Genomic DNA, 15,700 nt, shown 5'->3' with positions numbered 1-15,700 from the left:
CTCTCACGATTTATTTTACAAAATGGGACTGTAGACAATTGATGACTGAAAAATATTCCTTTATTTTTTTGGGGGAAAAAACTAGAAAATACTGTTCTATTTTCCTTTTATTTTTCACTGTCAAAAGAATCCCTTGATAAACTATTCAAAACAATACAATTTAACTAAAAATAAATCTTGAATAAAATAATTAAAGGAATAATACAAATGAAGAAGCCTTTTAATTTAAATTATCGTTTAAACTACATAATAGTTATTTTTCTTTTTAAAAGTGCTACTGAAAATGTATTTTGTGCCTTAACAATTGGACTTTAAAAAAAAAAAAACCGTCATTCACTGATTTACGTCAGATATTTGTTTGGACCAGCAGAGGGCGCTGGTAACCCAGTGGTCGGTTGGCATGCAGAAATTCTTGCAGTGAAGAAGAGATGCTATGTTCGCAGACAGAGCTTATAGAAAAACGTGACTTTTACAGATATTCACGTAATATTACAGATATTCTTTCGGTGCTAAAGGGGCAATGAATCATTTATTAACATGTTTAAGAGTAGAAGGCGGCCAGAAAGAAGATTCCGCCCGCCGCTTGTCCACTGCTGGACAAGAGACGGGCTAAATATATAGCGCCCTCTGCTGTTTAAAAAAAGTACTGCGGTTCAGTTTTCAAAGTATCGATGTCAATCGTGATACCTATGAATCGATTTTTAACTGCCTTACGATTAATCATTACATCCCTAAAAAATACACAAAATGACTCCAGAATCGCACTACAATGGCATCAAAAAACAACAAATATACAAAAAAAAGCACAAAAAGAAACCAGAAAGATACAAAAACACACATAATGACTCCAAAAAAAACATACATCACAGAAAAATACACTAAACAAAAAAAAATATATAAAAATGAGTTAAAAAAACAAACACTTATTATGTGCATGTCCCATAGAATTAAACCAGGGAAATCACACACACTATTTTACTTGGCACCCACAAATATACCCCTTTATAACACTACAGAGTACAGTATGTACACCTCTTTGTACATCCAACCTTCAAACACATACTCATTTGGCCATAATTGACAACTCTACTTAAGCCCCCACTCTATTTTTCCATGTGCGCAAGTCCAAAAAGCTGCGCAGCGGCGCTGTTTTTGGCTGTGCGCTATTTTCCCCTTGTACTTAAGTCAGTCCATTCCAGTTACGCACTGTGGGCTGAGCATCCCTGATATGTGGGTGTTCTCATTCAAATCTGCCCTAGTGCGCATTCTATGGTGTGCAAAAGTTCTTTTCCTCTTACTTGCTTCTAACCCTGGAATAATTGCAGCGCCCTGATAAGGTGAAACATGATATTGCACTAGAAATATGGACTTAGTTACATTTGAAGCCACACAGACTTGTATCACGCAGCTGCTGCTGCGTGATTAATTAAAACACTGACAGACACAGACTTCTGTCCATGTTGGTCACAGTGATTCAACTATTTTCATATTATGTCAAACGTAAAGTCACAGTTTGATCCACTACAGAGTGAAACAAGCTGTCATATGAGGATTTGGACAGACCACAAACTGTTCCCACACATATTTGAATGAGGCTCAGCTCAGGTCGCTTTAAACTATTTATATTGCGTACTGCGTATTATGGAAACCAATAGTTCTGTTTCACTGCAAACATCCCTCTGTATTAAAGCAAGTTATTTCCTCATATCTCCAGCGCATCTAACTCGGTCACACTTTACAATGTTGATGATGATGATGATCAAGGAGAGAGATTTTAACTGTGACTCACCTCAACCTCAGTCACACTGCAATAATCTGATCAAATCAACCTGTTATATTGTGATTTTAAACAGCCCAAAAAAAAGTGACATCACCGCCTCCGTTCCTTCAACTTGTCTTCATTCACACACACGCTTTTTGGCTCCTTACGTGGGGTGGGCGTGTCAGCAGCCGGGATCAGAGAATATGCGTTGGAGAGAAGCGTGTTACTGCAGGTGCGCAAAAAAGCGCTTAAGTCCAGACGGGAGAATAGACCCCTATATGAATACATCCTTCCGACAGGCACTGTACTAGTTTGTATTTAATTAAAGGTGGATGTCCCCCACTTTTATGTCTTTTTCCATTTCCTCACCTCATTGGTGTTAAATGTGGGGCCTGGAAATCTTATCAAGAAATTAACAGTATTTCAGATGACTTACTTATCATTTGAATAACATGAATTTTGTTGTCTTTTGTGCTCAACTTGATCCATTTTCGGAAAACCTTGTGTAATAGACTGATTGCTTTCCAGAGATTCACAAATCACATTTTTACTTGGGAAATATTGCTTTTGACTGGCTGAAATATCCACATGCTGGTCGTTCTGCCGTATAAGTTGTTTCCTTTGAGGCCCTTGAGCATGATACCATCAGCCCTGCTTGCAAGACAAAAGATTTTCCTGTTGTTGAAATGTAAAGATCCAAATATGCAAAATAGTTTTTCAACACTCCGCTCTCAGTTTGCCTTTTCTCTCTTTTCTGTTTTAGGTGTCTTGACTCTGAAGATGGCAGTTCCTCATCTGTGGTTCACGGCTCAACTAGTCTGGGACACCGACGTTCTATCTCTCTATCCTGTTTTGTTCCCCTCTTTCTGTCAGATGGCTGCCAGCTCTGAGCCTGGTTCTGCTGGATGTATTCTTGTTCAATGGGAATTTTTTTATCCACACTGTAGCTGATGAATGTTCATGTGGATTAATTGGGTTTTTTCTTAAGAATATTATATTTTGATAAGCGCTGCGATTTGAGTAATTTGCAATATATAAACAAAGTTGAATGAAATTGAATACATTTGCTAAAGTGAGCTCAAGAGGGCTGGTTTGAATATCGATACTCTCTTACACACAGGGGAAATCACAAAAGTCATCAATTAGTGTAATGTAAAGCTGCTGTATAGAGGGTGTAAGCACTCAAAGTATCTGACTTAAGGGACAATGTTTAATGTACTTTTCAGCCCAAGTCCATAATTTTTTCTTTTCCCGAGCTGATTTTATACAACACTATTATACTAACACAGGCAGAGGAAATAGTAATGTACACAAGTAAAATTATTTTAGGAATAAAAAAAATGCCATGCCAAGATCCCAGAGGGTGTAAAGCCCCAAACAGTGAAACAAAAAAACTCCAAAAAGAACCACAGGACCTTAACAGAAGCTGGAGAAATATTGCCTGTTCAAAAAGCATGCTGTAGATGAAAACATAACACAGCAGCTGGTATAAACTAGCTGGACCAACATTTCTTAAACACTTAGAGGAGGCGAGCAGCAAAGAATGAACCTAATGTTTCAATTGAAAAACATGGGATGCCTTTAAGACAAAAAAGTTTTGCTACATAATTTTTCAAGATTTCTGAAGTCTTGTAATCTTATATACTTTGCTCCATCTGTAATCAATGGCTCTATTCTGAGATGGTCTTGTAATGTCTTGTAATGTCTCAAAGGAATTAAGTGAAACTGAAGCCCTTGAGCTTTGAAGTAGAAAGACGATACTCAATTATACAGTCAGGGGCTTTGTTTAGTAAGTTTTCTAAAAAAAAAAAAATTTAAAAATAGGGGTGTCCCAATCAGATATTGACATCGGATATTGGTCCGATATCAGTCAGAAAACAAATATTGGATTTTATCGGACTGAATCTAAAATCTCTAATATATATTATATTCATTCAATTAAATACTGTAGATATTATGTTGAAGGTTAACATTTTATGTAACCAATTGGTTAATAATAAATGTGTTTTTCTCATACCTACTGTTGCTGACTATTGTTCTCTGTTTGAGTAACATCACTTGATAAAGCCTTTCCTAACATTCCACACTACAAAATAAGTAATATAAAAGTATGTATGATTCATGCTGAAATCGTACCGGATCGATAAAGGTATCGGCCAATACGCAAGGCGGCAATATTGGTATTGTATCGTAAAAGAGAAAACTGCATCGGGACATCCCTAAAAAAATATTTTTTTATACAGTTATTGTTTTATACAGTTAACTCATTTACTAAATATTTCCACTTAGAATGTCATTTATAATGCTTTTTAATGCAAACTGTACAACAGCTATTATTAGCAACAAATCTTTCTCCAGATTTTTTTAAATTATTCTTATGCATGGGCATAAATCTTCTTGAAAATCAGAAGAATGTCCAGACAGAGTAGGTGGCTCAGGTTGTGATTTGGAAATAAAAAATGACTAAGCGTCCATCAAATTCTGAGCCATGTGACAGACAAGCCAGTGTTAGACCCACGCAGCTAACTTTGTCATCCAAGCTGTAATTTAAAAAACACCACAACCTTGGGTGTTTTTATTTCATTAGAAAAAGGCTTTTATCGGAGAGGAGCAGCAATCACTGTAAACCGCAGAAAAACTGAAGGCATCCATTTAAATGGCCACTGTTGTCAAGGCAGCAGGACAGCCATTAAATCACCTGCTTCCATTAAAGAAGCAATTACTGAGCAGTGCTCCATGCTTTTACTGCTCCATCATATGGGAAAACTACATCCAAAGCACAAACAATGGTTGCTTGATTTAGTGTTGGTTTGAGCACTGTGTAGCACTTGCTGTACAACACCGGGCCAGCCTGGCTTATCTAAAGAATGCCACTGATGTGGCTGCTGACACACCATTACCTTTGGTCGAGGTGGGCAACCAGTGGCCATGCGCTGCAGCTGCTCTGAAGTATTGCTACAGGAGAGGAGATCTGAGCAGCAAACTGTGCGGCCCAGCCTCTTCATCAGAGAGGAGATGATGCTGCAGCCACAGCCACACATGGAATTGCTCATTAGTAGCTCAGACACTAAGGAGTTAAAGGTGTGTGTGTGCCCGTTTGTGTGTGTAGGGAGAGCAGCTTTAGCTGCAAGAAGCAGGTAATTCCAGGTCCTCACTGAATTCCCAGAGTATTTGCACAGCTGATCCTGTTACTGTAATATATTCCACATGGTGCTACAGATCCACAGGTGCTCCGTTTCCAGTGGGCTTAACACAGATGTTCACCTTAATCCACAGGGAGGAAATACAGGTTTGGAAGTCCAAGGTCCATTTCACTTGAGATTGCTCTTCACTTACTTCGCAGTCTCATTTGTACTCACATACCTCCTGCTGTAACCTCCTCCTGGGTCTGCAAAACTTACAGCCATCCACAAAACACTATCCTTTAACTAAACAAACCCACAGCTGCAGCTACTCCTTTCCGTCTCGCATAATTGCCGTCCGTTTCTCTTTGCTCCTGCCACTGCCTTTGACTGCTATGCACTGAGGATGCTATCCTCATCAGCACTGCTGCCACCTCTGAGCACCCCTCCACCTCCACCACCAGCAGCTCTTGTGGTAAACCACTCAGACTGAGCTCCTCCAACTCGCCCGAGAAAGTGATTTTCTTAGACAACATTTAAGCTTCTGGATGCTCCAAGAATTGAGGAAGCAGTACACAGATTATTAGATATAATTTACAGAGTATAGATACAGTGAGGGAAGGAGTCTAGGGCATTAACTAAGGAAAAACAAGAAAATCATTATAGGAAACAGAATATTCTAAATATATCCAGTCACAGCCATACACTGAGACCCAATATGCTGCTTATGATCTCCTTAATAACTTGCTAAATGAATCAACATTAGAAAAGCCTCAAAGCCAGAGTTTTTCACAGACGCATGTTGAATATAATCCACCTCAAAATAAAGTTGGTAATTGGCAGCGAAGATGTTTAGTAAAGCATGGACAAAGCCTGTGTCTTTGAGACTTATATTCTTTAAGGATATGTGCTTAGTTTTTAAGATGTATAAGCAGGTAAGTGGTGTAAAAATAAAGTGTGATTTAATTTTAAAGGCATCCTGGCTTCGTTTATTTCTGAAAGCACTCCTTTCAGTGTCTGTTAGAGTTTATGCATTTCCCAGTTTACCCTGAATATCACAGAAACAGGGAATTTAGCACAAAGCACATGTGCCCGTTTTTGACCTGAGCCAATAAAATAAGGAGGGAACAGCAGCAAACAGTGAAACGGAGGGACAGGGATCCTGGCATGGCAAAAATCGGTCAACAATAAACTGTATAAGATTCCATCAAAACTCTTGCCTACCACCATCAACATGCAACAAATATACACCACCGCCATCCACTGTCCTGTTTCTCTTAAGCTGCTCCACTTGCTTGTTGGCATTTTGCCACTTTAAGCACACTTATAAAAAGTATTCATACATACTTGGCTGAGCTTACTTTGCACATATTTCTACATATCTATTGTAAATCAAAGCTGTAATTCCTCAGAACCACTTCTAGGCACATGAAGCAAGAAATAAAAGCCGAGATCACCGTGACCTTGATTTTAAATCCAGAAGAATGAAAGAAGGAAACAACATTGTTCAGAAAAGATATGAAGACATAGGGGAAAAGATGAGCATTGCAACAATGACAATGTTCTTTTCTTGGCCAAAACTGGGTGGAAGCAGGGTAAAAGGGTCTCCTGCTCATTATTTATGAATATTGCATTTCACTTTGTCAGCTCACTGTTTCAGTATTGATCCATAAAGCAGAGACTCACTGCAGCAAAGCTCAGAGGTCTCAGAGGAAGACATAAAAACACAAAGCTCATAGTTGGAGCTAAGGAGTGCATCAAAAACATCTGCAACTGCTACAGTATGTCTTAATATATAGACATAGAAGGGGCACTAAACATCATTTTAAAAACAGACAGGTAGCAGAGCAAATAATATAGAATAAATTGCAACCTAAAGTAAGTGTAGGACAGCATCTACTAATAAAAGCAAGAAAAAGTCTGTGCATGCATGTTGCGTGCGTGTGTGTGCGGAGCGAATATCTCCCCAACAGTTACTGATGTGCGCGGCTAAAGCGCATGCGTGTGTGTGAGCCACTGAGTAGCGAGTCACACCAAACAACAACAAAAATATTATAATAAAATACACAAATATTTATACAAAAAATACACAAAATGACAACAGAATCACACTACAATGGCAACAAAAAACAATAATTGTACAAAAACTGAAAAATACAAAAATACACATGACGTAAAACAAAAAACTAAATATTTATACAAAAAAATACACAAAATGACAACAGAAATGCACAAAACTACACCAAAAAGGAACATAAATACACAAAATGACTCCAGAATCAAACTACAATGGGAAAAAAAAACTAATTATACAAAAAATGCACACAACAGAAAGATAAAAAAATACACATAATGACTCTAAAAAACATACATTACAGAAAAATACACCAAATGAAAAAATATATAAAAATATATAAAAATGAGTAAAAACAAAAACATTTATCATGCACATCCCATAGAATTAAACCAGGGAAATCGCACATGCTATTTTACTTTGCACCCGCAAATATACCCCTTTATAACACAGAGTACTGAGCATGTACACCTCTTTGTAGATTGCAGATTTTCTTGAGCTGATACTTGGAGCAAATACTATTTTTACTCCCTCAATTTACATCATAAAAATTACACAATGATGATAAATGGTATGAGTCTCAATTTTAAAAAAAAAAAGGAACATTTATTGAAATTAACAAAAGTGAGGTAGAATGACACTAAGTAAAAAATATTTAACAAATTAAAAACAGGTGATGTCGAACAAGAAAAAAATATTTCTGCTCTCTGTAAATAATGTGGATTGGCAAACGCAGCAGCCTGCATCGGCCGACACACGTAAAAAAAACGCAAAAATTGTTCGATAATGTCGGCCGCCGATGTATCGGTTTAGTGTTAGAGACTTTTAGCCCTGCACTACCACCTGATACTGACTGATCAAAGCACAGCGTAAGGTGTGCTGCATGGAGCCTAAAGTCCAAATGCATATGTTTTAGGGCTGGGCGATATGGACCAAAATTCATATCTCAATATTTTTTCTCAAAATGGTGATATACAATATAAAACTCTATATTTTAAACTCAATTAAGTCTTACCAAAAAGACACTTCTAGATCAAGTTTGCTGGTGCAAAATAGGTACATTTATTAAAAGCAGCTGAACAACATTTTTTCTCATGTAAGGGACATAACACTTTTATTTACTTTTAATTTTCTATAATGCCAAAACAGAAATGACGATATATATCTTGACTCTCAATTTATTGCCCAGGCCTAATATTTTTGTATGTGGGTCAAGGGTGAACACTTATAACAAGGTGTCTTCCAATACAACGGACATTTATCCAACAGAGAGCAAAAGTAAATCTTATCCATTACCCAAAAGACACACTGGGACTCTAAAAAGGGACATTAAACACCATAAACACACAGATCCCATTGTGAAACATGGAGGTAGCTTCATGTTGTAGGAATGCTTCTTGGAAGATTGCCTTGGTATGGCTTGTAAAGGCTCAAGTTTAAAAAAAACAAAAGATTAAAATGTAATGAAGTGACCCGATCCAAGACCGCTACTGGTTTTCCATCACACACTTTCAGTCTATGGCTACACTATGTTAAATTCCTTTTCCTTTTACAGTAACAGTTTGAGGGTTCTTTTTTTTTTAATCAATCATCGTCTCACACAAGTAATAAACCATCTAAGGGTTACAATTAATTTAGCTGGAAGGATGAAGCAGAGTGACATATCTGTGTATATTTACTGACAGTACTGTAACTTCATCTTAACCTAAAATCTGAATATTCTATTAAATATTTCATTAATTTAAATAGACTGTATAGGCAGGCTGGTCAATAGATTAGATCAAGTTATAAAAAGGCAAAAGGACTTGCCTTAAAATATAGTGCATGATGTCACTACTTATAAAAGTTACAAAGTGCTTCACATTGCGAGCCACTTCAGCTTCTTATTCAACCCGCAGACAGTGGAAGTCAGAAATCAATCTGCCAACCTCTCGGTTAGAAGACTTAGTACCATCAGAGCCACGTACGCAAGCATCCTACAACAATAAATATCACTCCAATACCGGTCCAAAACTCCCATCTAATGACATCATGTTACATTAGTAATCCAAAAAAGATGTTTGTTGGCGTCTACAGGATGACTCTAGTTTAAAAAGAATCACACCCTTCTAATAAGCACAAGGTGATGTTTGTATGATGAGAAATTTGACAGACTCATCAACAGACAATGATGGACTAAAAAAGCTAAATTATAATATATTGACAAGGGCCAATTGTGAGTCAGCACACAATAGAAAAAAAAAAAAAACTTTTTATGCAGTTTGAGTTTTTGATATTAGAATTTGAAAAAGATTTTTCTTTTTAAATCTGAAAGTTGTAGTTTAACCAATCTGCAATACAACTCTTACAGTTTGCCATTATAAAACAGTTTAACAGCAGTAGATCAAAGAAATATTCTTCCCTTTCTGTGATAACGTAAATATCAAATCATCAACTTGCTCATTTTGCTCTTAAAAGTGAAACAGAAAAGGTGGTGCTCAGTTTGTTTTAAGTAAAACCTGGTAGTAAATCTACAAACAAACTGATATGAAACCCTGTACTTAACATGTAATCTGTTTTAAAACCTTTTGACAAGTTAAGCTCATGTCTAAACTGAACAGCATGTCTGAGGTTTAAAAATATTTTTACAAAGGCTGCCCTCTAGTGGGGAAATATCATAATTTGATGGTGAAAAGAAACATTGTGGTAGGTGAGTAGTAATGTATTGTCAATTTAATAAATAAGTGTTGTTACAAGATGCTTTCAGCAGTTTCACTCCGAAAGTGGCAAAAATCAAACCACATATGATCAATATTGATGATCTTCAACGGAGCTTCTCTCTGAGCATCAGGCAAAAACAAACAGTCAGGGTTACTACTGTCTCTTGAATATAAAGGGAAGGTTCGGTGGCCTATTTTGGGCAGTTTGAAAACAAATTAACTTATACCTACATTTCAAAGTATACATAAAAATATCTGATGGAAAACAAACCCACCATTTAATACAAATTAATTTCCTAAATACATACATATATATATACAGTATTTTACACTGACTTTTGTCACACTATTATTGAAGTGCTTTTCATTTGGGGAATTCCTTAGAGCAGTGGTTCTCAAACTTTTTTCGTCCAAGTACCTCCTTTTTCTTATCTCTGAACCTAAGCACCCCCTTTGTCTGACTATAAGATTTCACTCAAAATTCTATGAAAAAACAGCCATAGAGCATAATGATGGAATAAATGAGTGATAACACACATTTGAATGAATCCCATTGTAAATAAGTAGAATGAAACAGTATTTAATGCTTCCTGAATGTATTTATTTAAATGTTTTTGTTCATTTCTTGTAATTTCCCACCTAGTGTGGGACCAAGACTGTCCCTTGTATTTTCAGTTCATGTTCTAATCAGGTCATTTCCATCATCCTTATGATGGTTATCATTTGTAACTAAAAATAAACATTATAAACCCCATATCTGTAATACTTTCATTTGTTAATTAATTCTCTCTCTCTCTCTCTCTCTCTCTCTCTAACCCCCCGTAGTGTAATCGCGTACCACCGGGGGTACACATACCGCCATTTGAGAAACACTGCCTTAGAGGAACAGTTCCAATACAAACCCAAACAGGACTAATGCAAGAGAAGACTACTGACCAACCGCCTGATGGTCAAACTTTAATTTAAAACCCTGACCTTTTACACTCACTTGGGAAACTCTTTTTTTTCTCCAAAGAAGTGGTCACCTTAACTTTTAAAAAGCTACACAAAGCTACCATTTGTCCAGAGATGATGATGATGAAATTAACCATGACTAAAACACTTTCAGCTGAATAACTACAATATATGGCAGCTGATAAGAGTTCTCTGTTGACTGACAACAGTCTTAGAGAGCCTAAAGCCCTGCTATCCACCACTTTCAATGATGTGCACGCTCCTATCTGGAACAGGCAAAAGGCAACACTGAATTATTTACAGAGAATGAGTGGGTGAGGTGTGGGGCTGGTTTGGGAGTAAAAGAAGATAGCCAAGTCTCAGTCTCGGAACTGTCGCAGTTTTCGGCTCAAATTTGAAGAACCTGTTCAGAAAGTGAGAACGCTTCCCTCCATTGGAATTCTGTAACACACAGTCACCTCTTTATTGGAAGCATTTCAGTGTATGTCTGGTACTTCCCAAGGAACGCACAAGAATACTGAAAGGATCGTTTCCAGATCAATGCATCCATCCTTCATTTGAGACTCTAGGCAACATAGACATTAGAGCTTCCCATATGGGTTGGGGGGAGGACAACAACAACTGACCATCCTAAAGGGACAGCTGTCCACTTCCCCCAGAAACTCATGTCAGAAACCTTTTACGTTGGTTTGTGTTCTCTTTGAGAACAGCCAACCAATTCCCCACTTTAACTGTATCCACACTGTTAGCTTACTTTAAGGTCAACACCTTGAGAATTCATACATTTAAAAAAAAAAAAAAAAACAAGGAGATTGTACTGGGAGGAAGACAGGAAACCTCCACTTAAAACTAAAACTCAATCCCAATACCATCATCCTGAATTATTCAGAATGTATCAAATATCCTCCATCCAGTCCAAGTGACCAGAGAAACTGTTTTAGACGGAAGGGAATATTAACATTGGGACACTTGAGTGCCACTGCCTGCTTAAAAAATGCAGCAGCAAGCAGAACACCGCGCTGCTATGTGCTATCACTTTACCTTTCATTCACTGGAATATGGCCAGGAAAAAGGACACGTTACTACAGTAATTTCTATACTATATGTAGAATTTTTTTTGTTTTTTTAAAATATTTTACCACAACTCAATATATAAATATGAATTAGTGATGCACGGAAGATTCACACAGTTGAACTGCATTAAACAAGGATAGGATTTTCTTTTTTACTGGTTTTAATGAAGAAAAAGCAACATGCTTCAGCTACTGTCAGCTGGGATGAAGGTAGAAACAAAACGTGGATCCATGCCTCTCCCCACCATCTCCTTGCTTTTCCTTGAAAATGCACAACACTACAGGTAGTGTTAACAACATGACATGTGCTGACATTATTTGCTGAGAAATAGATTTTATGTATTACACATCTTTCAGCAGAGCAGAAATTTCCTTCGACATGACGCTGATCGACATCGACAAAACAAGTTGTGTCCTGCTGCTCTATTCTTTCATTACCAATCACTAGCATTTAGTGTACTCAGTATAACAAATCAACACATTTATTGGAATAAGAGTTGTCCTGCCATATCCAATGCTTTCAATGTATTATTTTGTTTTTATGCTACAAAAATGTTTTCTTTTAAAATGCCACCAAAACAGATTCATTAAACAAGGATATAGGCCAAAGGATGCATGTAATTCCTACTTTATTATTATTATTATTACTGCTTCTTTGATTCAAGGTTAACGTTTGAGCTCTGCCTAAATATAATTTCAATAAATCTGCACTATAATTAAAGCTTAAAGTACTTTGATAATGTCACCCTAATCACTCTACATGTGTTAAAAAAACATGATCGTCACTGTCTGATCAAAATCCTTTTCAAAAAAAAAAAATCTCTTCACATTTACTCGAGCCAACGCTTTATTTCTAGTGACAGAGGGCACAAATTCACGTGATAACAAAGAAAATGTGTTGCTAGGATACAGCTGAGCTCAAGCCTACATCCTATAAGCTGCTCCTCGAACACCAAGCACTAATGTAGAATAAACTTCAGTCTATTTTTGGTGTAGAGGAATACTCAAGGAAGTGGGGGAAAAAACACATGCACAACCACTTCTGAACTTTAGGGCTACAATTGGAAAAAATAAGTCACTTCCTTTTGTAGCAGCCTCCGACAAACATAGCTTTTGCAAACTTTAATGTTTTAAGAACTAAAACAGCAGCCAATAACTCAATAAACTGTGTTTTTGTTGACTCGCACAACTCAATGACACTCATTTTAGGAAATAAGAAAGGCACCAATGAGCAGTTTCTAATACAGTGGGAACTTGACAAATCTCTGATAATGCGATATAAAATAATCAGGTTATCATTCAGCAGCAGCCCCAAACACAAGTAAAACAGCTATTACATAAACCACAGTCTGAAGTTTATAACATAACACGACTGCAACGAAAACAGCGTGATTGGTTACTGTAGCTGATCTACAGTCCTTTAATTGGTCCAAATGGATGAGTTTTAAATACTTGATGATACACCAAGGAGCAATTTAGACCACAAAACCTCATCTGCAAACAATACACACAGCTTCATTTATCCAAAACACCCAGTGCTCTCACTAGCCCACTGTGTAAACCAAGACAATGAGCATCAACTACATACAACAACTTCCTGACCCCAGGGAAGTTCACAGTGCATACTTACAGTAATCTCTATTTGTTCAGGCCACAGTTGGTTTTCTCCACTTCAAATCCAACTCCAAGCTCCGAATATCTCTGTGGACACACAGACACACACACACACAGACACACACACACACACACACACAGACACACAAAACTCAGGGTTAAAAAGCTGTCAAAGACAAGGAGAGGAGAAAACCAAAGGACAACATGTCAATTGTTTTTCTTCTTCAACTCAAACATGACATGTCAAGAGACAAAAAAAAGAACATGTAAAAAATGAACAATTCAACAACCTGGCACAGTTAGGGACACCTGCGCCAGCATGCAACAGTGAATCACTCCCACTTCTCTCACACACGATGAGTAACAAACAAGGGGAAGCCTCAGCCACAGAAAACAAATTCCGTCTGGAAATCTGTAACATTTGTAAAGCGACAACTTATATACCCATCATCACTGAAGTTGTCCATTATATGTTCAGCCTCATTCATCCATTCACACAGACAGTCAAACTAATAACAGAGCTGTCATGCAAGGAACAAATCCTCCCTTGGGAATTATTTACGACTTGGTGTCTTGCCAAAAGACACTTGACACACATAAACAACATAGCCAGAGTTTAATTCACTATCCTTTTGACCCAAAGATAAAGAAAATAATAACCTGACAAGCATGGGCACAAACATGTTTATAACATGACTGTACATTACCTTGTTTTTCTAAGGCTACGTGCAATTACTTATCTCTTACACAACCAAGCCAGGATCAACTGCCTTTTAAAACATGAGAAACTCTGCAGCAATAATAACCTTTTCTTTTGCCCCCCAGGACTTCAGACGTCATTTAAATAAGTGCATTGTTGTTGAGCAAGAAAAAAACAAAACACACACAGAGAGAAAGCTTGAATGGCTCAAATGAGTGAAAGGAAAGGAAATAGATGTAGACAAGCATAAACATTAAAGTGTCTGTTCAGGCAAATGTGGAAATGCTCCGTCAGGCTTTCCAGCTGTTTGAAATGTGATAACTGTGAGACACTAAGATAGTGGTCAGATAAGCCATAAGAAAAGGGTTTATGGCTTCATTTTAGATGAAAACACAGACGTGACGTCATTACGATTTCTAATTGTTGTGTACCACATTATGTAAACATTTTACATGCATCCAGGTCACTGGGTTAACATTTAACTTGAAGTTAAACAATAATATGCTATTAAACATTAAGTAAAGAAGTACAACAACAAAAAAAGTAAAGAAGTACAGCATACCATATACATCTATCAAATTCTTACGTAAATGTCCTGTAATTGCTCATAATATGTTTTTTTTGATATGTGGAGTCCGATAAGCCTGAATAAAAAAAGAAAATGTCACAAAAGAGCAACTTCTTTTCCAATGGCTACTTAAGTACTTAAGGTCCCAATTAAAAGCAAAAAGAACATTAAGAATTACACAGTGGATTCCTTTTTTGAGCATAAGTTTAGAACAATGATTTGGTTGTGTAACCCAGCAAGAGCTTCCTAACTAAGAGCTTTACTGTCACAATAACAGCCTCAGAGAATAGAGAAAGTTAAATCAATAAAAACAACTTTTCCCCAAAAACCCATTGCCGCAAGACCATAGACTGAAGTTTCTAAGAAAAAGTATTAGCTAATAGATAAAGAGACTATAAATATCAGCTCAAACAGCGGCAAATGAAAAGGAAGCTATGTAGTGAGTTAAGTATCCACTCGTAATAAAAAAAATCAACACTGCTAAATTTGTTTGTAGTATAAAGATGCTCAGTAACAGAGGTCCTCAAACCACTGGTTCACAGCCCAGTACAGGGACAGTTCCAGTAAACATAAAATCAGCTCATCCAAGATGATTTTCCTTACCATAAATCCTTAATGTTCCCAAATTGAAGGATTTTAAATTCCATTTATTTTCTTCTGGTTTGTTACAAAATAAAAGGTATAAAATCTAAATATTAAAGGTTTAAAAAGTTTTGATTACACCTCTGTCTGCCTAAACATTGCAGTGTTTGTGAAGGTAAATAAACCTTCCTTTTCTTACAAATAATTCCCAGTAAGTACTGCATATCACACATTTCACAAGTTTCGTGGAAGCAATAATTGGCAAAATAAATAGCCACAAGATCCTGTAGGACCCGAATATTATAGTAATTTTATCTAGTAACATACACCTACTAACATTTTTAAGAAATCTGAGGTTATAATGTCTTCCTCATAAATTGCCTCGACATGGTAAATTTAGACTGCCCGGTCATGAGTTTGTCACATGACATGAAGCACCCGTAAGGCAAGTTTGTTATTTGAAAATGTGGTTCCAATAGGAACACAATTGTCTGTTTTGTCCATTATGCAAGCTGTGTGTTGGCCAACTTAAAGTAAAACAAAGAAGGCTCC

At 36.9% G+C, this 15,700-nt stretch overlaps 1 protein-coding gene across 3 annotated transcripts in view; it reads right to left on the bottom strand.

Moving 5' to 3' along the window:
* Positions 1–15,700, bottom strand: part of fbxw7 (F-box and WD repeat domain containing 7) — a 114,605-nt gene that overhangs the window by 72,163 nt on the left and 26,742 nt on the right. Inside the window, exons 1-2 of one of the 3 annotated variants that reach the window (XM_028442990.1) lie at positions 13,589–13,628; positions 13,315–13,385 (exon numbers count right to left, since the gene is read on the bottom strand). The gene's annotated coding sequence lies outside the window, so the exon portion shown is untranslated. Of the gene's footprint in view, positions 1–13,314; positions 13,542–13,588; positions 13,629–15,700 lie in introns of those variants that run through there. The other 2 variants (XM_028442924.1, XM_028442975.1) reach the window with 2 other exon arrangements.

The sequence above is a fragment of the Gouania willdenowi genome, chromosome 1, assembly GCF_900634775.1.
Source record: "Gouania willdenowi chromosome 1, fGouWil2.1, whole genome shotgun sequence".
In the NCBI taxonomy this organism is placed as follows: Eukaryota; Metazoa; Chordata; class Actinopteri; order Blenniiformes; family Gobiesocidae; genus Gouania; species Gouania willdenowi.
The sequence above is the reverse complement of the archived record's forward strand: the minus strand, read 5'-3'. Positions and strand labels throughout refer to the sequence as shown.